This window comes from Dipodomys spectabilis, unplaced genomic scaffold (genome assembly GCF_019054845.1).
Source record: "Dipodomys spectabilis isolate Male_0828 unplaced genomic scaffold, ASM1905484v1 ptg000409l, whole genome shotgun sequence".
In the NCBI taxonomy this organism is placed as follows: Eukaryota; Metazoa; Chordata; class Mammalia; order Rodentia; family Heteromyidae; genus Dipodomys; species Dipodomys spectabilis.
The window spans coordinates 712,692-739,763 of NW_024871086.1; the positions used below are offsets into that span (position 1 = coordinate 712,692).

Sequence of the window (27,072 nt, forward strand, 5' to 3'; positions counted from 1 at the left end):
GTATTAATTTGATATTTAATTTTGGATTTTGTAACTTCTTATTAAGCCTTTGAAGAATAGCTGGTAGAAATATAGTCCCAAAATTCAAATTGTCTCTTGTTTAATTCTTTCAAGATTAAGAGATGTTTAAGTAGTTATAACCATCATGAACTCTCATTTCCATAGCAGAGTCTATTCAGAAAATACTTGCTTATGCATCTGTTATCAATTATTTACAAGACTTGAAAGTTTTAAAGTTTCAAATATTACAGGAAGATCTTTGATTCATGTTGAATATATGTAAGTAGGTTGAGCTGTTGCATACATTCTTGTGTGTGTGTGTGTGTGTGTGTGTGTGTGTGTGTGTGTGTGTGTGTGTAGAGGGGTGTATGTGTATGTGTATCATTGAAATCAAGGATAAGAGTGTCTGGTCTGAACTTGTCTCCTTTTTCTGAGATATAATAATGGTGTTTTTTGGTTCATTGTATGATCTGATTGCTTGCCTTTGCCTGATGTGCACATTCAAGCTCAATTTTTCAATTAAAACTTCTTATTTATTATTGAGCATAAGGGCTCTGATATTAGTTTGTCTTTAGTCTGCCATCTAGTATCTTTGTTTCCTCTTCAAAAATTAACATGAAATATAACTTTTAACTTCTGACTGATTTTCCCTTTAATTTGCAATTTGAAATAAGTATTATAAGACCTTTGATATCTGTGTTCATGAAGAAAAATCATTTTGAATTCTCTGTTTAATGTAATAACACCTGGACAGATTTGTTTGCACCAAGATCTTAAAATTTATTTTGTAGTTTTAGTTTAAAATACCTCCTCCATGTTTATAGCGTGGGGAGACAAACAATTCCTAGTAACAATGATAACTGTTTTATTCGTTAAAATATCTGATAATTCATAATTTTGAATATGTCTAGTTTCAAATGAATGCATTTGCTCAATAGCTTTGCTTGATAGACACATGCACAAAAATACCAGTCGTAGGGGCTGAGGAGGTGGATCAGAGGTAGACAGCTTATCTTGAATGCACAAGACCCTAGGATTGATTCCACAGCACCACCTAAGCAAAAAAAGCTAGATGTGGAACTGTGGCTCAAGTGGTAGAGCACTAGTCTTGAGCTGAAATGCTGAAGGACAGTGACCAGGCCCAGAGTTCAACAACAACAACAAATTAAATAAATAAATGAAAGTCATACTCAAGTACATTAATTTCAAAGGTTGATTACCATTTTGGGTAGGGGCAGGGTGCCAAGATACAGCACCTGAAAAATACTAAAAACAGAAAGTAAAACATCAGCTCTGCCAACAACATGTAGAATTGCCACTCAAAGAGAAACCGGTACTAGGAATGAAATACTTTTTATAACATTTCTTAAGAAATTATGGCTTTATGATAATTATCAAATAAATTGACCTTCAAAAACTCCATTGGCGGGCCTGAGTCTTAAGGGAACCTACAAAAACTGGAGGAGAAAATCATCAACCTGTTTTTTAAAATTGTTATTGTTAAGAGAATGTACATACAGATAAACATATTTTAAGTCAGGTAATGAGTTCATTTCTTGTTTGACAATCCCATCCCTCCTGTCCCTGTCCACAGTGGTATAGCTCATTGTGAATACAGTATCTACAGAGTACAAGTGCTGCCTTTGTTTCCCTGTTCTCCTTGAATATCTCTGACTCCCTCAATGCCCATAAATGGATAAACTAGAACAGAAAAATTCCTCTTGTTTCCAATTCCTGGAATACATTTCAATATAAACATCAGTAGTTTTCTCTGTACACACATCCCAAACTCATATACTTCCTGCACCCAGTCATAATTCTCACCCAATTCTAAGGTCCACAAAGTAATTATTTTCACTTTCCACACAGGAAGAAACCGAGATTCAGAAAGATTAAGTAACCTATTGGAAATACAAGGCTGAGCACAGTGGATCGCTTTTATACCTTACCTACTCCAGAGAGTAAGATCTGAATATCATAGTTTGAAACCAACCCAGGTTGGTTTATCTCATGTGTATCTCCAGTTAAACAGAAGAAAGCGAGAATTGTGTGTTTCATGTGGTAGAGCTACAACGCCACCAGACTTGAATGGGAAACGTAAAAGATAGTGTCAATATGATGATTTTCAAGAACCAATGCTGTTCCATACATAATCTCAGACACCACACACACACACACACACACACACACACACACACACACCACCACCACCACCACCACCACAATCACATCCCTTAAAGCAGATGTTAGTACTGAAATCCAAATAGTTATTTTTAATTATATAAGTTTTATTTTTTAGCTTTAGTGAGGTTTGACTTGATAGTTTCAACTGATGAGCCACAACTTAGAACTTTGTTATAAATATACCCCTGTCTGTATTAAGAAAAACATTCTCCTAGTTAAGTCTTCCTCCTTTTCCAGCAATGATAAGTTTTCTCTTGTTGGTCCAGTTTCTTCTTTTGGGACTCAATCTCTTAGACTTTTCTGTCTTGCATTGTCTGTAAGTTCATTGATCCAGTAGATCTCAGTCATCCTAATAACCTGGACAGAACCTGCCTTGGGAAAAGTGTACTAAGCTCACCATTCAGTGGAGATTGTTAGTACTCACCCATAATCAAATTCTCTTCAGAATTGGGAACTTGTTAGGTCCAAGAATTTAGGGAAAGCACTCACTGTGTGCTATTTCATACTTTTTGAATTAATGACAACTTCCATCTATTGTCTACTTTAAGCATTGTGTGAAGAGAAGGATTGCCCTTAAGAGACAGAAGTACTGTACTAACTGTTGCTGTCAAAACATAGGAGGGAAAGAAGCTCTGAAGGAACCGTAGAGCCTAGAAACTGATTTCGTAAAACCCGAACTGCCTTTTATCTTACCGTCAAAATAGAAAGTCAGAGACTGCAGTTACTTGTAAGCTCCATTTATATTCTTGAGCATGGGGCTCCCTTCCTCTTTGTCCTTCTGACCATTTACATCAGGGGCAGGTGGGAATATGTAACAAGAACACTTAGAGTTTGGGCCTGGGATTAAAAACTCCTTTTGTGATCATAAACATTCCACCACTTCCTGAATTGTACCTGAGGTGCAGAAGGAAGTAAGGTTAGTAATTCAGAAACTTATAATTACTTCTAACTTTGCTACTAAGTTTGCTATCTAAACTCATCCATATCCACCCCCAGAATACTATTTCCCAACTGTGTAGACACCCTTACACTCTGTTCTCCTGGAGCATTTGAGTGTAGGCCATCTTCTGCTTCTTATGTGTACTGCTTTATAAATGGAGATTTTCTCCAAGGCTCAAAATTATTTCACTGATTGGGACATTGTGCAATATGCTAAAGAGAGAGTTACCTGGAAGGAAGGTCCTAGAAGGCAAAGCATCTGCTAGGACAATGGAAACCCATGGTTTCGCATGCTTAATGTTTTAACTTGTGCACTGAGCTAACAGGAGAAAATGACACACTAGGAAATCTGCCAATTATGCCAAATAAAGAGATATGGTGAAAATCAGAGAAAGGAAATTGATTTCATCATAGTTATGACAAGACAAAACCTTAGCACACCATCAGAATACTAATCCATACTCACCTACTTTCTTATTCACCCATATCATTAGGTCTGAGTTGTACATAAGGGTCCTCAGGAACAGGAAGATCTCGGGGACAGCCTCACATTGTTCTGCCATTTTGGACATAAAATAACTAGTTTGATGAAAGCCCTTAGAAATATCCACAAATATGTGCACTTATCCTACTACACTTGATAAGTATACCCTCAGTATATTATCTTTGGTTTGGTCACTTGCTGACATAGCAGCTGTCTGGTAGCTCCATTTTGACTTCACTTTATTCACCAGAAATGGAGAAGGAAAGAATGACTACAACACATTTGCATTTTTCTCAATGAGCAGTGAGTGAGTGGCAGGGGAGTATTCACAAAGCTCCCCATGTTCTCAGTTAGCTAGTACCACCTAGATTCCAGCTCAAATCTTGATAAACAGATACAGAACATACATGTAACTTATTGTGCCAGATTCACAGCTAGAGAGGTAGACAAGAAAGTGGAAGGGCTTGGTGTGAAAGCCACAGGTTGATATAAAGCAGGATTCAAAGGATGTGAAGATGAAGCGAGCTACCTGGAAGGGAAAGGAGAGGCAGCTAAAGCAAAAGAGCACCTAGACAGAGAAGATAAAGCACATTTGAGGCCACCTGGACATCAAGGTAACCCATCTGAGGTACAACAGTCTGGTTGTGCAAAGCCACAGAGAGAAGTTGGAAGAACATCAGCAAGTGCTCTTGCCCATTTCTAGGGAGCTCTCAGAATGACAGGGTAAGAATTGGTAGCTACAAAGAGCACTGCTGCTGAGCACATCTCAGATCCCTTGCAACCATGATAATTGACATTGGAGAGGAGCAGCAAGAGTTGTATGAGGTGATTGCAACTCACTATGTGGAGGCTGTTCTGCAGCATTGTGGAGTGTGGTCTCAGGATGCTTCGAGCAATGATCTTATAGCTGGTGTCAAAGAATGCAGTCTACTTGGAGTAGACATTTATAGATGGCACGTGTCTGAACACAGCAAGCTGATAATGAGCTGCTAGAGGTAGTTTCCCTAAAGATCTAACAGCCAAAACTGGAGAGGCAAATCCAGAGCTCTGCACCACATCAGGCCACCATGACAATTGCTTCTACCATAGTACTAGCTACCCAGTTTGCACACCCATGACCTTTTACCCTGATTGTGCCCCACAATCCCTCACAACTTTTACTCTTTCACTTTGTCTATGTTTCCTTTTCCCTGCTAAACACTTCTGGATGCTTGTATTAGCTACCGCAACCCGTGCAAAACTGTTGCTTCTAATCAATTTCCTGACTCTCTAATTCAAATTACAGTCACAGTTACCATTTACCTGGTATCCTAGTCTCTACTACTCTTTTCTGTTACCCATAATTCATAACACCATGGTTCCAACCATCTGAACATTGACACCCCTGTCTCTGATACCCCATTCCCAAACAAAGCAAGGGAATAGTGAGCACAGACAGTCGAGTTTGATACTCCTTTTGCAGGTGCATTGGGACAAGTTATTCCTCAGGTATTTAACACGAGGGACTAACTGGTGGTGGAAAGAAAACAGCTTACTCAAAGATGACTAAAATCCAAGGACATGACTTATAACTTATTGCTAGGAAAAGAAGGTCTTGCAGTGAAAGTTAAAGAGAAAGAAAATTTTAGAAAAAATATTGGGAATGATGCAAAAGTTGAGCTTAGTCTCTTCTACTAGTGGTCTGAATTATTTTATGACATAGATACATAATTACTTTGCATTTAAAAATTATATGAAGATGCACATTTATGCGGTACTTATATTAATTGATGGAATAGTTGCATAGTATCACGTTAATTATTTTCAATAGTTTATGCTCTTTGATATGCTCATGAGTCTGCCTTTGGCAATATGAATTGAGCTCTCTAACAACAAATGGAATTTCATTGTCAAATACTACAATGAGATTACAGATGATAGTACCAAAATGAAACCTGGAACAATAAAACTGAATAAAGCTACAAGTTTGCAGTGAGAGGGTCAGTGATAAGGACTATGATAAAAGAGAAATTCTTCACCATGGAATCTTGGAAAAATAGAAGGTGTTTTCTTGAATTACTAGCTTTTAAAACATTCTTAGAAAGCAAAACATTGTTTTTTATTCTTGCTATTTGGAACCTCTTTAATGAATGGTTTAACAAAAAATTATCAAAACGACTTTGAAAATTCAATGATGTGAATTATCACATTAACATTATACTCAAAGTTGCCTTGAGATGCAGGAAGGCTGTATTCCTTTTCTATTAAATTAATGGAATAAGCTTCCTGTTGAATGATTGGACAGTCCATGACACTTGTTCCAAAACAAAAAATATACTGGAGAGAAAAAAAAAGAGGAGTAGTTCCGGGAAAATGGCGGAGAAAAGTGGGAGGCTAAACAAGCTCTCGCATAGAAAGCAGTTTTATTGTTCCAGTGAACAGTCCTAGGCTGGAGAATTACACCAAGTGTGCCATCACAGTACAGAGAGTTAGCCAGAGAGGGAAAATCCAGGCAAGGAGACAGATCTGAGCACTTGCTGGTAGCTGCGGCTGTGGTGGTGAGCCGCCGCCTCCATACCTACAACACAGAGAATCCTGGACAAAGGTGCGAGACACAGCAAGCTAGTAGATTCTACTCAACACCAGTAAGAACTGACAAGGAGCAGATATCTTCATCCTACAGAATGCAGACCAGAGACCTCAAAGGAACCAAGACTCTGTTCCACGGAGGAGAAGTCACTCAGCCCAGGCAGCGAAAACTCTGCCCCCAAAGGAGTGTCTTTCTTCACTGGGTACACAGAGCCAGAGGCTGCCCCTCCCTAAAGCAGCCTAGATAATCAATTGAAATTCAGTAAACATAAACCTTGAGAATGGCTCTAGGCTGGGCTCTGTGAATGTCTCAGAAGCTAGCCCCTCAAGGAAAAGATACTGTTTGCTGAAAGGTCTCAACTCTACCCAGAACCTAGCCTCATCACAGCATCTCCAAACTAGAGGAAACAGCCATCTTCCTCTTTGTGACACTCAAAACTGATCTCCCTCCCACTGAACTAGCTTGGGAAGAGGATTACAAAATTCTGGGTAGAGCATTTTTCTGCTTGCCCAAACAAACTGATTTAAGAAACCAATCAAGCCACAGGAAAACCAAACACCGCAAGCAGAACAGAGACTCCACCAAGGGATTGGTTATGGACAAAAGGCAGATACAGGATCTTGCCATTCACCCCGCCCCCCCGGAAAAAATCAAAGAACCCTATTTTATACCTATTTTTATACCTATTTTTATTATTAATTAAAAAAATTGTATTCTATTAATCTTTTTTTCCTCTTATAATTTTATTTTAGGTGAATATGCATGTGTATGTTCTTTTAAATTTTTATTTTATTTCTACTGAACTTTTGGTCCTTTTTCTTTCTTTCTCATTCTTTTTATTTTTTCTTCTCTTTCATTCTTTTTTTGAGTGACTAAATTGCTGTTCTGCTCATCTTCAGATATACCTGTCATCGATTATTAGACCTTATCCCTCGTTGTGGACACACATAATCCAGAAATTTATTACTTAATTCAAAACCTCTTAGGCTTAAATTCTGTAATAACAGTATTATCTCTTTATATGTATATAATATTTTAAGTATTTTTATTTTTAGTTTTTCATATCTCCTTTCTACTCCTCCTCTCCTCTCATCCTATCCACGTTTTTCTCTCAATATTACTTTAATAAGCTTGCATAATTTTTGTGTTTCACTTTTTAAATTTAAATTTTTGTTTTTCCATTTTTTCTTGTCTCTTTTTTACTCTTCTCTTTCTCCTATCCTTTTGTTCCATCCATTTCCCTCTTTAAGTTTAGGACTTAGTTAATTTTACTCTCTTTTTACCTTTACACATCTCTCGGATCCTATTTTTCCCCACATTTCTCCCTAAACCTAGTAGTTTCTGGTTTGCCAAATTCTACTTTGCTGTTCTTAGCCCATTAATACATAGTTGTTTGACATTCAATAGATTGTATCTGTTGAAATATATTGTATCTGCAGACTTTTGGCTGTACAACTACAGGACTTTGGTTGATGCTTGCCTTAAAATAGTGTTCTAGCACAAAGCTGGTATTACTTTCATACTAAATAGAGATATTCATGGAATCCATTAAAAGCCAGCTGAAAGAAGTCAGGGAGACCAGAAAGGGAATACTGTATGGAACCCAGCAGAAGGAATTAGAGTCCAAGGAAACCATAACCAATCAACTAAGTGATTTGAGAATAAACACTGAACACCAAATTAAGGAAGTAAAGAAACTCATACAAGATCTAAAACAAAACTCCAACAAAGAATTTGAAGCCATCAAATTCAAGCAATTATAAACAAAAGAACTAAAAAAAGAAAATAGAAATTCTTGACAGTAGGTTAAACCATGCAGAAGATCAAAATTCGGAGATTGGAGACAGCTTAGATATTATAGAGAAAGAACATACAACTATCCAAGACAAACCCAAGAAATATGATAGACCTATTCAACATTTGGAAGACACCATCAGAAGGCCTAATCTGAAGATAACAGGTGTAGAGGAGCACCTAGAAACAGAAGTTAATGGTCTAGGAAAATTGTTTCATGGGATCCTAGCAGAAAACTTCCCAAACATGCAAAATGATAGATCTATTCAAATACAAGAAGCTTTTAGAACCCCAAATAGACTAGACCAGAACAGGACATCGTATCACCACCTTATAATCCCCACAGGATCAATTCAGACCAAGGAAAAGATCCTCAAAGTTGTCAAGGAGAAAAGATCATTCACCTATAAGGGAAACCAATTAGAATCACCTCAGATTTCTCAACTGAGACAATTAAAGCAAGAAGAGCCTGGATTGATGTAGGCTATGCCCTAAAGACAAACAACTATCAACCAAGCATACTGTACCCAGCTATACTCTCCTTCATAACTGAAGGTCAAATAAAAACCTTCCATACAAAAGAAAAAGTGAAACAATATATCTCTACCAAACCAGCCTTACAAAAGATACTTAAAGATGTCCTACACAGAGAAAACCAACAGGACCACAATAAAGGCCAAGAAACAACACCCAAACTGAGAATCCAAGAACCATAGGAAGAACCCATTTGGCCCAGCCCTCAAGAAGGTGGATTAAATGGCAAGAACTCCCAAATATCTCTCAGTCCAGTCTCCCAACATTAACAGATTTAACTCTCCAATTAAGCAACATAGACAGTCTAGTTGGATTAAAAAGAAAGATCCTTCCAGCTGCTCCCTTCAGGACTTACACCTGGACCATAAAAACAAATCCATTTTGAAAGTGAAAGGCTGGAACAAAATCTACCAAGCAAACAGCCCCCGAAAAGAGGCAGGTGTTGCAATCCTAATATCAGATAAAATAGATTTCAAATTAAAATTAGTGAGAAGAGATAAAGAAAGTCACTACAAACTAATAAAGGGATCTCTCCTTCAGGAGGATATTAAAATTCTAAATCTCTATTCACAAAACAATGGAGTACCCAAATTTATGCAAGAAACACTACTTTCTCTCAAATCTCACATAGATCCAAAGACATTAATTGTTGGGGACTTTAACACACCACTTCCCCCAATAGATAGATGAACTCGGCAAAAACTCAACAGAGAAACCGCAGATATAAACAACTGCATAGATCACCTAGATTTAATATTATACCCAGAAGTATCAGAATACACGTTTTTCTCAGCAGCATTTGGAACTTTTTCCAAAATAGACCACAGTTTTAGGTCAAAAAGCACACTTGTCCAAATTCAAAAACATTGAAGTTATACCTTGCATTCTTTCAGACCACAAGGGAATAAAATTAGAACTGAACACCAAAACCACCAAAGTTCTGTAACGCATGGAGGCTGAAGAACACACCATTGAATCATCAGTGGGTCATGGAAGAGATCCGAAACAAAATTCAAATTTTCATAATATTCAACAAAAATGAACACAGAAATTACCAGCTCCTCTGGGACACAGGGAAGACAGTATTCAGAGGCAAGTTTATAGCTCTGAATACCTACATCAACAAATTGGAGAGATCTGAAACCAACAATTTAATGAGACATCTGAACCTCCTTGAAAAAGAGCCGCAGGATAAACCCCAATCCATTAGATGGAAAGAAATAATTAAAATTAAATCAAAATTAAATGAATTAGTATCCATAAAAACATAGAAAGAATCAACAAAACAGAAGTGGTTCTTCAAAAATTAACAAATTGACAGATCCTTAGCAAATCCTGTTAGAAAGAGAAAAGAGGTGCTGGGAAGGTGGCTCAATGGTAGAGGGCTTTCCTTGCATGCATGAGGCCATGGGATCGATTTCTCAGCACCACATAAGCAAAAAGAAAAACGCCAGAAGTGGCACTGTGGTTCAAGTTGTAGAGAACTAGCCTTGAGCTAAAGAGCTGAGGGACAGCACCGAATCTAGTATTAGAATGCCCAGCTACAGTAATAAGATAAGATGCAGATATAAAAGGGATCCAATTACGTAAAGAAGAAGTAAAACTCTCCCTCTTTGCAGATGACATGTTCTTATAATTAAAGAATCCCACAGACTGTACTCCCAAATTACTCAAGCTGATTCAAAACTTTGGCAAAGTAGCAGGGTATAAAATCAACCATCAAAAATCAATGGCTTTCTGAATGGCAACAATGAGAAAAGCATGGCTGAAATAAGGAAAGGAACACTGTTAATAATAGCCCCACAAAAAATAAAATACCTAGGAATTAACTTAACCAAAGAAGTGAAGGACCTCGATGATGAAAATTTTAAAATCCTGAAAAGGGAAATCAAAAGAGAACTTAGAAAGTGGCAAAAACTCCCATACACCTGGATTGGAAAGACCAAAATCATGAAAATGGCAATAATTCCCAAGGCTATCTACAAATTCAATCCAATACCTACCAATATTCCATCCTCATTCTTCAAGAAGAGGCTATCCTAAAATTCATATGGAACAATAAAAGACCTTGAATAGCTAAAATGATCCTCAACAGAAAGAACAGTGCTGGAGGAATATTAATACCAAATTTCAAACTCTACTACAAAGCCACAATAATCAAAACAAGTTGGTAGTGGCACAAGAATAGACCTCAGGACCAATGGAATAGAATTGAAAACCCAGAAATGAACCTACAGACCTATAGCCATCTAAATTTCGATAAGGGAGCTAAAAAAATAGAATGGAAGAAAGACAGCCTCTTCAGTAAATGGTGCTGGCAAAATTGGTTAACTACTTGCAGAAAATTAAGCTAGATCCTTATGTATCACCCTGCACCAGAACCAACTCCAAATGGATCAAAGACCTCGGAGTCAAACCAGACACCCTGAAAACATTACAGGATGGAATCACAGAAACCCTAGGCCTCCTTGGCACAGGCCGACATTTTCTTAATAGAGACCCAGAAACATAAGAAATCAAAGAAATTTTGGACAAATGGGATTGCATGAAACTGCAGAGCTTCTGTATGGCAAAGGACATACCTAGCAAGATCGATTGAAAGCCCACAGATTGGGAGAAGATCTGCACTAGGCATATAACAGACAAGGGTCTCCTATCTAAAATATACCTGGAACTCAAAATTAAATCCCCAACAACAAATCCTCAAAGCAACAACTGACCTGAAAATAAGTGGGCTAAAAACTTAAAGACAAACTTCTCTGAAGAGGAAAGAAGGATGGCCAATACACACATGAAGAAATGTTCAACCTCTCTAGCCTTAAAAGAAGTGCAAATCATACCAGCATTGAGATACCACCTCATCCCAGTTAAAATGGCTATAATCAAGAACTCTAAGAACAACAGATGATGGAGGGGATGTCGGCAGAAGGGAACTTTACTGCATTGTTGCTGGGCATGTAAAGTTGTTCAACCACTTTGGAAAGTAGTATGGAGGTTCCTCAGAAGACTCCACATAGAGCTCCCCTATAACCCAGCAATCCCACTTTTGGGCATTTACCCAAATGATCACAAACAGGACCACACTAAAGCTACCAGCACAGCTCTGTTTATTGCAGCATTATTTACCATAGCTAAGATATGGAACCAACCCAGATGCCCCTCAGTAGATGAATGGATCAAGTAAATGTGGTATATATACACAATAGAATTCTATGCCTCCATCAGAAAAAATTGACATTGCCCCATTTGTTAGGAAATGGAAAGACCTGGAAAAACATTATATTAAGTGAAGTAAGCCAGTCCAAAAGAAACATAGGTCCCATGGTTTCCCTTATTTGCAATAACCACTCTGTGTCTGAGACAAGCAGAAAAGTTCAGACAAGTCGATGTTAGGCGAAATGAACCCCAAGATAAGGATTCAAATGAGTTTTTTCTTTATTGCGATTGTTCCTAACATATTTATAAGATGATTTTTTTGTTGCTTTGAATGTCCCTCCCCCACGGTATAAACCCTGCTTTCACTGTATTTGATGTTGGTGTCATTTGTGGAGGGGATGGGAAAAAACAAATTGTTTAAATAGGGATACTGGTGGGCGCATTGCAACAATGAGACGTACAAGTCATTATGTAGAAAAAGAACTTTCAACTTTGGCCAGTGAGAGTGGGGGGTGGGCAGGGCGGTGTTTGGAGAGCCGGGGGGGGGGGTGGGTATGAGAACGGATGGGAAGGGGAAAAAAAGGAGGATGCAACAATGCTTGATGAGAAATGCACTCATTAGCTTGTCCATGTAATTGTTACCCCTCTGTATGGTATTTTCACAATAAAATAAATAAAGGGATGTGCTACAGAATAGATTCTAAATGTAATATTTAATGGTATTGGATTACTTGAAGACAAAGGTTTACAGAAAAATTTAAATTTCAGATAAACTGTAATAGTCCAATAAACACGTTAAAGAAATATAATTTAAAAATTCATGGTTCAAGGCAAACCCTGACAGAAAAGTCTGAAAGACGCTTATCTGAAAACAAAAAGTGACACTGTGGCTCAAGTGGTAGAGGGCTCCTATTGAGCTGAAGAACTCAGGGATATGTTTACACCCAGGTCCTGAGATTAAAACTCATGACTGACAAAAAGAAAATAAAATTTAAAGAATTAAAGCATTAGGGCTGGGAAAGAGATTCAGTAGTAGAGTGCTTCTCTTGCATGCATGAGGGTCCTAGGTTTAATTCCTCAGCACCACATAAGCAGAAAAATACTGGAAATGGCTCTTTGGCTCAAGTGGTAGAGCACTAGCCTTGAGCTGAAGATCTCATAAGGGACAGTGCCCTGACCCAGAGATCAGGCCCTCCTACCACCACCAACAACCACAACAAATTAAAGCATCAAACAACCTGAAGATGTTGTCCAGAATAATGAGTGCGGCATTATCCATTTACATGACTTAGCGACTTTAAACCTAGTTTACCAGGGGAGGTGGTGGGCAATTTGTGTGTTTGTCAAAACCTGCAAAATTATTTTGTAACCAAAGCAACAGTGATATACAGGCGATATGTTAGAAATGGACTTTACAACTTTGGGGGAGTAGGATGTCAGGGTTGGGGGAAGGAGGACAAAATGTGGAAGGGGTAATACTGTTAAAAAATGTACTCATGGGGGTGGGAAGGTGGCTCAGTGGTAGATTGCTTGCCTTGCATGCCTGAGGCCCTGGGTTCGATTCCTTAGCACCACATAAGCAAAAAGAAAAAAGCCAGAAGTGGCCCTGTGGCTCAAACTAGCCTTGAACTGAAGAGCTGAGGGACAGCGCCCAGGCCCAGAGTTCAGGCCCCATGACCAGACCCCCCCCCAAAAATGTACTCATTACTTATGTAACTGTAACCCACCCTTCAGTATATCACCTTCATAATATAAAATCCCCCCCCCAAAAATAAGAGAACTCACCCAAATAGAGAAAATTAGAGACAAAAATGAGACATCACAACATAAATAAGAAAAAATTAAGAAGTTTATAAGAGACTACTTTGAAAACTGTATGCCAATCACCTGGAGAATCCTGGAGAAATTCATGCTTTCCTATACTTGATCTGAACCAAGAAGTAACACATAAGAAGTAATGAAAATGTAATGTCAATAAACCACTTTCCATTGCAGAAAAATCTAGGACTCAATGAATTTACCATGAAATTAAGGCCTGCAAAGAACTTACAATACTTAGAACTAACTCTTCAATGGAATAGAAAGGGAAATGGAATTATCAAAACACATTCTATGAGGCTAGATTTAGACTTCCCCAAATCACATAGGGACTCACCAAAGAAAGAAAACTATGAAATCAGTTCTTTGATAAGCATTGATACAGAACTTCTTAAAACATTCTCACCAACCAATTTCTGCCAGTAACAAAAAAATCATATTGTATGATCAAATAGGATACAGCCTAGGATACAATTGGATTCAATATTCTTGTCACTAAACATAATACAAACCATCAGCGGAAGCCGGGACAAGAAACATGTTATCGTCTATATGGAAGTAGAAATAGCTTTTAACAACCTCCAGTACCCCTTTATGATTAAAAAGTTATGAGAATCTAGGAATGCATTGAACGTTCCTCAGTATACTACTGAATATGTATATGATAGTGATAATTAGCAATTACGTAACAGTGGCGGTATGAAGACATTAAAATCAGGAATGAGAAAAGGATGTCCACTTTCTCTACTACTCTTCAATATGGTAGTGGACTATCTAGCAAAAGCAATAGGGAAGAGAAAAACATAAAGAGGATTCAAATAGGGAAGAAGTAAACCTATCCCTTTTTACAGATGAAATGACCCTATAGCTTCCTGCCTTAAGATAGTAAAAGTGATGTTAACCTTTGGCAATGTAGCACGGTATATAGCCCACAAGAATCAGTAGTTTTTCTGTGTTACCAACAATGGGAACTAGGCTGAAATCCAAAAAACAACCTCATATGTATTAGCCTCAAAATAAAAACAAATCTAAACAAAACAAAAGAACAACAACAAAACTGGGAATTAATTAATTTAACCTTTACTGTGAAAACTTTAAAAATATAAAAAGGGAAACTGAAGGAGATTCAAGTAAATGGAAAGTCTTTCAATGCTCCTGGTTGGAAGAATTAATATAGTGAAAACTACAATACTGCCCCCAAACTATGAACAATGCAATACTTATCATAATCCCAACAATATTCTTCAATGCATTCGAGAAAGCAATTCAAATTTAATATGGAATTACAAAATTACAGATGAAACAGAAGGTTTAGAAATGAACTCATGGGCCTATAGTCATCTTACACACACACACACACACACACACACACACACACACACACACAGACACCATGGAATTCTATTCACCCATTAGAAAGGATAACTTTTTACCAGTCTTAAGAAAAATGAAAGGTTTAGGAAAATTCTACTAAGAAAAAAGAGAAAGGAATGCAGACAGAATAATATAGGTTTCATGGATTCATTCAGTTATGGTATCTACAAGTAAACAAGACAGGTTTTACCTCTTCCCAGTTAGAACGGTCATTATGAAGAAAGCTAACAATAGCAAATGCTGGCATGGATGCAGCCAATTGGGAACTCTATTACACTGTTGGCTGGAAATTAAATTGTTCAAACACTGTGGAATGCAGTATGGAGTTTCCTGAAAAGAGTAAATATATATCTCCCTTAAGACCCTGTAATTCCCCTCATGGGCAGTAATCCAAAAATTAACAAACAAGCTCACATGAAAGCTACAAGTATAACCATGTTCAGTGCCCAGGTCCAGAGTTCAAGGACTGGAAAACAAGTTACTACTGCTGGCATTTGTTTCCACAAATATGAACCCTTTGACATAAATAACAAATCATTCTATGCAGTAACTAGCATAGGACTTAAAGGTAGTGGGTGACAAAATGGCTTCTTTGTTGAATATTAGGAAAAGATGTTGGCAGTCCAAGAAAAGGGAGATTTTGTTGTTGTTGTTGTTGTTGTTGTTTGAGGGGCTTGAAGTCTAGGCATGGGCACTGTCCCTGAACTCTTCAACTCAAGGTGGGTACTCTGTCTCTTGAGCCACAGTGTCACTTCTGGTTTTTGGTGGTTAAATGGAGATAAGAGTCTCAGGGACTTTCTTGCCCAGGCTGTCTTTGAACTGCAATCCTCAGATGTCAGCTTCATGAGTAGCTAGGATTACAGCTGTGAGCCATTCGCACCAGGCTAAAAATGGAGGATTTTTAGAAAAGAAAATCCACCTCTTCACTTGTGTCTAAATCTCAGATATCACTATTAGAACACTTCACCTTCAACTCATTTCATCAGATATTTGTAAATTTTCTCTTTTCCTTCATGCAGGAATACTGCAGTCAGTATCAACTCAGCTGTGGGACTGAACAATTGTATGGAAATTGCTAGCACCTAAATCAAGAACTTTTACATCAAAACAAATGATTCCCACTTTTGGAATAATTGTTTTCTCTTTTTATAACAAATCTTTGCTTGATTACTTCTTAATGTGACTGATGACATTTTCATTCTCTTCAACCTTCTCCCACATGATGTCAAATATTTAAGAATTCAAAGATTTCCATTGATAATTCATTAAGCTGACCTCTAAGAAAATGTGCATTTCTAGAATTTGGTTTTCTGTCTTGTTCTTACATGCATAGGCTTTCTATGATTTATTTGTTCTACAAGGAATTCTACTTTCTAATCTTTATGTGATCAATTTTAGTCTCTCTGTTCAGTCTTTCTGACACACTCTCTGGAGTCTCCTTTGAGTCTGCCTCATAAAAAATATATTATTTATCAGCTAAATGACTTTCAGTTTCTGTTTTTTGCTTGACTTCATTTAGGATGTGATCAGACCTGACTGGCTGTGCTTACTGGAGTTTTTTATTTTTTTATTTTTTGAGTCCGGTCATGGGGCCTGAACTCTGGGCCTGGGCGCTGTACCTCAGCTCTTGAGCTCAAGGCTAGCGCTCTACCACTTGAGCTACAGTGCCACTTCCGGCTTTTTTCTTTTTGCTTATGTGGTGCTGAGGAATCGAACCCAGGGTCTCTGGCATGCAAGGCATGCGCTCTACCACTGAGCTACCTTCCCAGCCGTTTGTTTGTTTGGTGTGGTATTTTTTTGTTTTAGAGGTCTAGGATTACTATTCAAGGTAGTTGCTTCTCTGGGTTGCAGTGATCCCCTGACCTAGAGCCAATGGGTTTTTCTCCTAAAGATACAAAAAACAGCTGACTAAATTCCTGTTAATTGTCTCAAAATGAGGCAATCTGGCATCCTTGCAAAGCCATCAATAATCCTCTGTAACCACTTATAGAAATGGTCTATCAAGATGGCTTTTCAAGGTTGACAGTGAACATTGTTCATTTCCAATTCAGCACCATGAAGCAGATCACATCCCATGGAGCAGACTTTTAGAAGGAAGGTCCCCTTCCTTCCTTACCTTATGATACATGAAACCATAATATTCTGCAGTTGTGGCCAGCCTGGAGCACATTTTCCCAAGAATATTCTGTAGTGTAAAAGAGGACCAACTATGAAAATAAAGAAGAAAATAGTTGTCTACTACAGATTGATTTATCTTGCTTTTATCTGTTGTTATTTTCATTACTTCATACACATGGATAAATTATATTAGGATTAGACAAGTGGCAAAGGATTAATGGAATAAACATTCAGTTTACTTTCATATATCCAATATAGTGCACTTAACCCCTTATGGAAAATTAAATCCGACTCTAGAAACAATGTCAGAAATATAAAAGCCTCAATATGAATAATCTGGCACATATACACCATCATCTACTCAGAAATTCAGTCTCTCTTTAAATATTTATTTGGTACAAAATAATAAAAATTTAATTAATGAATGTGACTTTTAAGTACCATCTGAAATACTCCTCGTGTATAGGATTGTATATGTTTTAGATGTCACCTAGACAGGAATTAAACATGCATGTAAAATTCAAATTTCCACAATTTAAGCTAGATTAGAGGAGTCATACCCTCCTGTAATGTGTGGTCCCTTCCACCTAATACCAAGAGTCATGTGCAATAATTTATTTTTTCATGTTAAGATGAGTGCTGAGTGTAGGATACACTTTGAATTATTATATTAATTTATTAAAATTAGTTTCACTTTTTTCTTTTCTATACACGCAGAAAGTAAAATTATATATTAAACATTCAATATGAAGTAATCAATAACAAATAAACTATTATTAAAATGATATACTATTAAACTGTGATTTGAATTATAGTTCTAACAAATTGTGATGTAAACAACATTTAATATAATTATGGGTAATGTTTTTTAAACTTACCATCTTGTTAATGTTTTCTAATTGTGCCATTTGTTATTCTTGATCCATGTCATCTCTTCACCTCAATTGTTTAGTTTTCTATTTTATCTCTATTGGTTTGTTGATTATGCATTTTGTTTTCCTTTTTTGTGACTGACATGAGGCTGAAAATCTGTATGCTAGTTTATTACTTCCTACATTAAAATCAAATTGCTGCTCTCCACAGCTGTTCTACTTTTTTTGTATAGTTCAGAATTTCCCCTAGTGCCACCGACTGTATTGCTGCTCTCATATATTATATTTTATTTTTTATTTAAATTTTGTTGTCAAGGTAATGTACAGAGGGGTTATAGTTACATAATTAAGGTAATGAATTAATTTGTTTTCTAACTTGTTACCCCTTCACCCATTTTTCTCCCTCTTCCCTCCCAACGCACCTTGCAAGATCGTTTCCAACCTATTGTTTTGTGAATATCACTGTTGCATAGATTTTCCCTTTGTCCTTTGTCTCACTATTTTGTTTTTGTCCTTCCCCTTCCCCAGTTCAGATCAACATATTTAAAATACCCCAGGTATCAAAATCAAATACAGTGACTACAGGGGATAAACCATAGGTGGGGAAAACACAAAAGGATAAAAATAAATCACGTAGTACATTAAGAACAACAACAACAAAGAGCATGTCTTGGAGTTCATTTCACTTAGAATCACCTTGTACGGTCATATGTACATAGCTATTGAGCTATTCTACTCATCTACTAAGATTATCCTTGATGTACACAATAAAGCTCCCTCAGACCCAGTAATCCCACTTCTGGACATTTAACCAGATGACCACAAACAAAGCCACACTAAAGCTACCAGCACAATTATGGTTATCACAGTAATATTTACCATAGCTAAGATATGGAATCAACCCTGATGCCCCTCAGTAGATGAATGGATCAAGAAAATGACACACACACACTCACATACACACATACACACACATACTATGCTTCCATCAGAAAAAAAGATACCACCTCATTTGTAAGGAAATGGAAGGTCTTGGAAAACATCATATTAAGTGAAATAAGCCAGACTTAAAGAAACATAGTTCCCATGGTTTTCCTTATTTGTAATGATTAGTTTACATCAAGGATAATTTACATCAAGGATAATCTCATGTATTTTAATTTGACAGGTTTTTCTATGTTGAGTGTGCAACATTATTGCTATATTGTTGGTTATCATTTCTGTAAACTGGCAGGTATATTGAAAGAATTACATTCATCTTATCCATTGCTGAAAGGAGAACAACTAAAAGAGCAACCCCTACTAGGAAGAACAACTCCTACTTACTTTGCTTCATTCCTATGTAAGGCCATTGTTGTCCTCTGTATCCTCATGTTGTACATTTCAACCATATACCTCATACTGTATATCTAGTATCTTCTACATTGTGAACAAAATGCCTGAGAAGTTCCACTTTGCTTTACTTTAAAACAAAAAATTCTGTCTTAATATTTGAGGTTGGTGTGTGTGTGTGTGTGTGTGTGTGTGTGTGTGTGTGTGTGTGTTTACAAAGATCAGAACACAACACTTTTCTTCATTTCAAATACATCTTTCAGGTCATTGTAATTTGTGGCTAATGGGAGCAGTCTCTTGTTATTTTAAGGATGAAACAGAAAAAGATATTTGTGCATGTACCACAGTTGCTTTATTATTCTGTAGTTGAACACTGTACATTGACTTATATCTTTGCTGCTCTTGTGAATGATGTGAATAACAATGAACTACAGATATATTTACGAGTTACCCAGAGAGAAATAATCACATGATTGGTGGGTCAGATGATATCTCAACTTTGGATTTCTTTAGAAACTTGCATACTACTTTCTATAATGAGAATATTAATCTGTTTTTTGACCAATAGTGTAGAAAATTTCCTTTTCTCCACACTCTCACCAACATTATTGCCTTTTATTCAAAGGTAATAAAGGGCAGGTTTTAACTATCTGCAGTACCCTAAACTGGCTTTAGACTTAAATCCAACCTCCTAAATGCTTGGAATTACAAGCCTTTACCACCATAACTGGTTCCATTGATTTTTTGATGAGTTATAATAGTTATGAAGTTGTATCATAGAAATTTTGAGTTATATTTCTCTAATAACTTCTGCTCAAAATCCATTAAGGCAGCATAGATGTTATATTAAACATAACTCTGTAAACCCACAGGCAATTTTCAGGGCTTTATGGAGAACATGTATATTCAGACCTTTTGTCCATTTTTAATCCAGTTTCTGGTTAATCTCATCTTTAATCTCGCTAAACCAGATCAATAATTAATTCGAGGTAGTAGAAAAGAAAAAAAATGCAGCAACTCCTAACATTTTTCAGTTTTCAATAACATGGTATTGCTTAAATCATTTTCTGTTAACAACTGACACTATATAACTCAATTTAGTTAGAACTGTTACAAGGCTGTAGTTTATTTATTTTACATTGATTGCTCTTTCCAAAGCCTGTTTGTCTAATTTCCCTTGGTTTGTTTCAGTCTCAAGTAGCTCAGATTTCAAACTGAAGAATAAATGGAAGGAAGCAAACAAAAAAATTTACAGTTCCTCTCATTCGATGATGCCTGTATAAGAATGAGGAAAGAGTTCATCCTTCTAAGGACCTATGATAGGACAACAAAAAAAGAATTTATTTTTCTGTCTTCTTTATCTTTGCGATGTAAGTTAAATGTTGTAAAACACATTATACTGCTCAGATACTTTTATGTTTTATCAGTTTTGCACATTTTTACACTATCAAGACATAAGATAACCAGTTTGATTTACAGCATGAGAAATTATCCACCTAGCTTCCTTGGAAGCAGCATGATCAATAGATATTGCTTCTGGTTGCTTACTACCTGTAATGGTTTCTGTACTACTTATCACATTCTATTTAGTATTTTAAAAAGACTGCTGGCTAAACTCAAAGCTCATTCCTAGAAGTTTATGTTAAGTATTTCACAAGTTTTATTCCCTTAATTGTTAATATAACATTTGCTATAATGCTAATGTTATTACCATTTTAGTGTTGGGAAAAATTGTAATTAAAGGCAGTAAGTGCATGGCCTAAAGACACACACAGTGAGGAAGGAAATGAGTCAAAGTTTCCGAAAGTCTTCCAGCAATACACAAAAGGTAGATAAAATCTCTCCATTCTATGACACTCTCAATTCAATATTCATATTGTCCAAGAAATAATAGCATACTAAATATTGCCCATGGTGATTGTTTTCTGTCACATTTGCCTTCAGCACAGATTGTGTTGGTGACATTGGGTTATCATGCACAGAACTGAGCTTATACATTGAGGTCCAAAGAGAGGCAAATATCTTCTGTCCCACAATTACAGTATCCTTTATAAAAAGTACTAAAACTTTTCAATATAATCACCTACTGTCTTATAAGTATCCAAAAATAAAAAATCATAAATAATAACTCCAAAATGCTTTAAAATTGGAGATGCTAAAACATGCCCCTCTGAAGTAAATTTTCTTCTACTTTTAACGTTATTCTGAAAGCCTTTGCTGGTTTGTCATACCTATAATCCTAACTACTTGGGATATCTACTCAGGAGCCTGAGATCTGTGGATAAAAGTTGGAAGCAAATCAGGGCAAAATAAATTCATGAGATTATTTTTCAAAAATTTTAATGAACCTGCAAAGGGCCAAGAATGGAGATGTAGCTCATTTAGTAGCTCACCAATCTAGAGAGAAAAGGCCTAGCAAGACCTTGAAGCCCTGATTTCAAACTCTGAGCACACCAACACACATGCAAATGCTTGAGCACATGCGTGCGTTCACACACATATTTATTCAAAATACCTTCATATCGGAGTTTTTCATGAATTTCTTTGCTAACGATATTATATGAGTAAAATAAAGGAAATAAACTCTTCCATCTCAGAACAATTTTACTTTCTTATTGTAAAAATACTGTACAGAGGGGTAACACTTACATGTGCAAGGTAATGAGTACATTTCCTAAGAAGTATTGTTACCTCCTCCTTTATTGGTTCCCTACCATCCCTTCCCTCCCACCTCCACAAGTCCATTAACCTCCTCCCTTTCCCCGCCTCAATTGTAAAGTTCACTTTACAACATAGTGTCTTGTGCATCTCATTGTTACAATGGGTCAACCTGTATCCCTATTTAAGGATTTTTTTTTTCCTTCCCCTCAGAAAATTAGAGGAAAATATATACAAGAAGTAGGCACACCAACTTCAAATACAGTGAAAACAGGTGTTATAGCATGGGGGAGGAACATATAAAGAAACAAAAACAAAAATAACACACTGCACGTTATAAGTACATGAGAAACGATATCAAGAAAAAAAAAAAAAAAACCACTTGTGTCCCTAACTTGGGGTTCATTTCCCTTAACATAATCTTTTTTTTTTTTTTTTAGCTTTTTTGTTTGTTTGTTTTGGTCGGTCGTGGGGCTTGAACTCTGGGCCTGCGTGCTGTCCCTCAGCTCTTCATCTCAAGGCTAGTGCTCTACCACTTGAGCTACAGCACCACTTCCGGTTTCCTGGTGGTTTATTTTAGATAGGAGTCTCATGGTCTCTCCTGCCGGGGCTGGCTTTGAACCGCGATCATCAGATCTCAGCCTCTTGAGTAGCTAGGATTACAGGAGTGAGCCACCAGAGCCCGGCCCTTAACATAATCTTATCTGGTCATATACACATAACTTTTGACCTTTTCTGCTTATCCCAGACATATATTAGTTATTGAAAATTAGAGAAACCATGGGACCTATGTTTCTTTAGACTTGGCTTACTCCACTTAATAATTTTTTTCCCAAGTCTTTCCATTTCCTAACAAATTGGGCGATGGAATTCTTCAGGAATTTGCCTGTCATCTTTGGGCAGGGGCCATGCTAATCTTCTCTGTATCATTCCAATGTTAGTGTATATGATGCTGAATTGAGCACAGAACATTTTTATATATAAATTGTAGTTGATTTTTTAAACTAGACAAATCAACAAAAAGTAAGTTTAAAAGAATTGTTGTGAAATTTGAGAACCATGTACTTCTTACATAAGTACACATTTAAGAATAAAGTCAAGATTGACATGTCAAAAACAAAATAAATCCAGATATTTGTTGTTCAAGAGATGTGTAGGAGGAGGAAATCAATTATTCTATACAAGGGACCTGTCATAATGAACACTGCAGCAAGTGTTAAGGTTTGTTAAAAGTTTTAATGTTTTAAATATATTTACTTTTGGATATTTGCTTATATATGCCAAAACTGGGACTGTATGACAGGTCATAATACTTTTCTATAAAGTATTTAAGATTTATGGTAGCAGATAAATACTACTAAGTATGTACATTTCAGAGTTTATAGAAACTTTACTAATGAGAAGTTGCAAAGTCTTTGTGTAAAGGCCAGAATAAAGAGTTGACTATGTTAACTACACAGTTTCTGTTAAAACTGTAGGCCTTCCTTACTTTATATGTTAGTGAGGAACAAATGATGATATAAGCCATATACAAATTATGAGATGAACTATAAATGGTAATCTTAGTGGGTGACTTTAAACACTACTCATAGCCTATAAAATTCTTGTTGAACATCATAATCTTAGCCAGTGTTAAATGTAAAGAAATATGACAATAATAAAATCTAATTTGTAGTACACTTCAAATACTGAAAACACTGGTAATTGTTTCGTTTTTTATTTTATTATTCGTTAATATTTAATTATTGGTTTTCTTTATTTGTAGCATTGTTTTCCTTGTTGTAATATAATAGAACTTTTTGTAAGTTGTCATTAGGAGGTACTTTGAGATGGTTACTGGGATGGCCACACCGTTTTTTATAGGTGCATGTGAATTTATAAAGAGGAAAATTAAGAACAAAATATGTATTTAAAAAATGATTAAGTAGAGTCTGATTCAGGAGTGTTGATAAATGTCCACACCTAAAATATTAGCCCTAGGCTGAAGCAGAGTTATTACAGAGTTGAGGTCACAAAAGTGAGAGACTGTGTTTTGTTTTGTTTTTTATTTTTATTTTGTTGGTCATGGGGCTGGAACTCTGGGGCCTGGGTGCTGTCCCTCAGCTCAAGGCTAGTGATACCACTTGAGCCACAGCACCACTTCCATCTTTTTCTGCTAATATGATGCTGAGAAATCAAACCCAAGGCCTCATGCATGCAAGGCAGGCACTCTACCATTGAGCCACCTTCCCTGTACCTGAAAGACTGGGTTTTAAAAAATCATCTAAAAAACATTTGCTTTCTACTTTGGATTATATAATGAAATATATGAGTATTTTTGATGTTTTTGTGCATTGCCATACTTCTAAATTAATATTAACTTTACCCACTTTATCCTTGTCAAAGTCATGAAATATCTCTGGGAGTTTGCTTCTATGAAGATTGTTTTTGCATTTATAATTTCTTCTGAGTTATTTTTATTTTTTATCAAAATCACTTTATATTTCATGTTGATGCGTATTTACTCAGAGACAGGGATATAGAGGATTTAGTTTACCAAGTGAACATTAAAATTAGAGCTCAACAATAAGACAAGATGTAAACATAAAGGGGATCCAAATAGGGAAAGAAGAAATAAAACTCTCCCTCTTTGCACATGACATGATCTTGTATTTAAAGAATCCCATAGACTCCACTACCAAATTACTCAAGCTGATTCAAAACTTTGGCAAAGTAGCACGATATAAAATTAACCCCCCAAAATCAATGGCTTTTCTGTATGCCAACAATGAGAAAAGTGTGGCTGAATTTAGGAAAGTCCATTTGCAAAAGCCCCTCAAAAAATAAAATACCTAGGAATTAATTTAACCAAAGAAGTGAAGGACCTCTATGATGAAAACTTTAAAATCTTGAAAAAGGAAATCAACACAGAACTTAGAAAATGGCAAAACCTCCCATGCTCCTGGATTGGAAAGATCAATATCGTGAAAATGGCAATACTTCCCAAGGCTATCTACAAATTCAATGCAATTCCTATCAAAATTCCAACCTTATTCTTCAAGGAAAAAGAAGAGGCAATCCAAAAATTCATATGGAACAATAAAAGACCCCGAATAGCAAAGATGCTCCTCAATGGAAAGAACACTGCTGGTGGAATATCAATACCAAATTTCAAACTCTACTATAAAGCCATAGTAATCAAAACAGCTTGGTACTGGCATAAGAACAGACCTTAGGACCAATGGAATAGAATTGAAAACCCAGAAATGAACCTACAGACCTATAGCCAACTAATCTTTGATAAGGAAGCTAAAATAATAGAATGAAAGAAAGACAGCCTCTTCAGTAAATGGTGCTGGCAAAATTAGTTAACTACTTGTAGAAGACTAAAACTAGATCCTTATATATCACCCTGCACCAGAATCAACTCCAAATGGATCAAAGACCTCGGAGTCAAAGCAAACACTCTGAAAACCTTACAGAATGGAATAGGAGAAACCCTAGGCCTCCTTGGCTCAGGCCAAAATTTTCTTAATAGAGACCCGGAAACACAACAAATCAAAGAAAGGTTGGACAACTGGGATTGCATGAAGTTGCAGAGCTTCTACATGGCAAAGGACATAACTAGCCAGATCAATAGAAAACCTACGGATTGGGAGATCTTCACTAGCCATACAATGGACAAGGGTCTCATATCTAAAATATACTTGGAACTCAAAAAATTAAATCCCCCAACAACAAATCCTCAAAGAAACAACTGCCCAATAAATAAGTGGGCTAAAGACTTGAAGAGAAACTTCTCTGAAGAAGAAGGAAGTATGGCCAATAGACACATGAAGAAATGCTCAACCTCCCTAGCCATAAAAGAAATGCAAATCAAAACAACATTGAAATACCACCTCACCCCAGTTAGAATGGCTATAATCAAGAACTCTAACAACAACAGATGCTTGAGGGGATTTGGACAGAAGGGAACCTTACTTCATTGTTGGTGGGAGTGTAAACTTGTTCAACCACTTTGGAAAGTAATATGGAGGTTCCTCAAAAGACTCCACATAGAGCTCCCCTATGACCAAGCAATCCCACTTTTGGGCATTTACCCAAATGTTTGCAAACAAGACCACACTAAAGCTTCCAGCACAGTTATGTTTATTGCAGCGTTATTTACCATAGCTAAGATATGGAACCAACCCTGATGCCCCTCAGTAGATAAATGGATCAAGAAAATGTGGTATATATACACAATGAAATTCTATGCCTCTATCAGAAAGAATGACATTTCCCCATTTGTTAGGAAATGGAAAGGCTGGGAAAAAAATTATATTAAGTGAAGCAAGCCAAACCCAAAGAAACATAGGTCCCATGGTTTCCCTTATTTGCAATATCTAGTATATGTATGAGTCAAACAGGAAAGATCAGATAATGTAATGTTAGGAAAATGAACCCTTAGATATGTATTTAAATGTCTTTTTTTCTTTCATGCATTTGTTTCTAACTCATTTATAAGATTATTTCTTTGTAACTTTGTATGTCCTTCCACCACAGTATAACCCCTGCTTTCACTATATTTGATGTCGGTATAATTTGTGGAGGAGATTGGGAAAAACTCGTCGTTTAAGGATACAGGTGGACCCAATGCAACTATGAGCAGTACAAGTTGTCATGTCAAAAACGAACTTTACAAATTTGGTGCGGGGGGCGGGGGGGATTGGGTGGGGGGGGCAGGGGGAGGCTGGGAAGGGATGTGAAGGGTAAACAAAGGAGGAGGCTGCAATGCTTGATAAGAAATGTACTCATTATCTTGCCCATGTAATTGTAACCCCTCTGTACAGTATGTTCACAAAAAATAAAAATTAAAATAAAAAAAAATAAAATAAAATTAGAGCTCAAAAATAAAAATCAGCTTCTTAAACTAAGGTTCAAAGCCTTGCATCCTTGGATCAGCTAGAGGATCAATCCAGGCTTCAGACTTAAAGTGGGCAGCTGAGGGAGTTTAGTGGGTAGGACTTTTTGAATTCCCCTTTCAGGATATAAGATTTAAAACACACACATGCAAGCACATATTCATAACAAGTTTTTGTTTGGAGAAGTGCACATTATGGTGCTCCATAATGAAAATCATACATTATTTAATAGTGTTCCCAGACCTTTGTCCACATTCTCCCAATGGATTATCAGAAGCAGGTCCTTAGATCATTTTTCTTGGGTTCCTTAGGCCTAGAATTCTTATTCCCCATTTCAGCAGGTCTGTTGTGATTTCA

The 27,072-nt window shown here is 36.6% G+C and overlaps 1 pseudogene; it reads right to left on the minus strand.

Annotated features, from left to right (window-relative positions):
* Window positions 1–22,684: 22,684 nt before the first annotated feature.
* Window positions 22,685–22,797, minus strand: LOC122096986 (annotated as a pseudogene).
* Window positions 22,798–27,072: the final 4,275 nt, after the last annotated feature.